This window comes from Halyomorpha halys, unplaced genomic scaffold (genome assembly GCF_000696795.3).
Source record: "Halyomorpha halys isolate HHAL.00 unplaced genomic scaffold, Hhal_1.1 Scaffold745.1, whole genome shotgun sequence".
NCBI classification, from domain to species: Eukaryota; Metazoa; Arthropoda; class Insecta; order Hemiptera; family Pentatomidae; genus Halyomorpha; species Halyomorpha halys.
The window spans coordinates 286,573-287,167 of NW_027110150.1; the positions used below are offsets into that span (position 1 = coordinate 286,573).

Consider the following 595-nt stretch of genomic DNA (forward strand, 5'->3'; position numbering starts at 1 on the left):
TAATAATGATAGCAGATAACGAGGACAATATTAATAAATTTTATGAGTAATAATATTAATATTTAATAATCATTAATTCCTCCAAAGCAATTAGAAAGTTAAAATTAATAATTATGATATATAATACTTCAGATCTTTCTTCTGAAATTGAACATCTTTTTATGAATCAGTATATAATAATTATCAATATGTATTTTATACTGTATATAACAAATCAGTATATATATATTGACTTGGTATTCTAATACTTAGCATTCATTTATAAACTAATATATAGATTTGGATTACAAATAAAACATTCCTTTTTCTGTTTGTTAGAGCAATAGAAATTTTAAATACCAAAATCTTAATTAGTATTTTAATTATCATTAATAATCTAGTTTGATATTATAATCTAAACTATTCAGTTATTAATTTTTCAACGCTTAGTTATAATTACAATAACAATAATAACTAAAGATCATAGAAATGAGCTAATTACAATGAATATAAACACACTTTTTTTATATTATATCTAAATAATCCTAGTGTAGTAAAGGTATGATTACAAATGCTTTAGTCTTTATTTTTGTTACATAATTAAGATTATAATAAT

General features: G+C 19.0%; 1 protein-coding gene across 4 annotated transcripts in view; it reads left to right on the forward strand.

The window, feature by feature from the left end:
- Positions 1–595, forward strand: part of LOC106685800 (putative divalent cation/proton antiporter TMEM165) — a 132,096-nt gene that overhangs the window by 46,962 nt on the left and 84,539 nt on the right. The gene's annotated exons all lie outside the window — the stretch shown is intronic.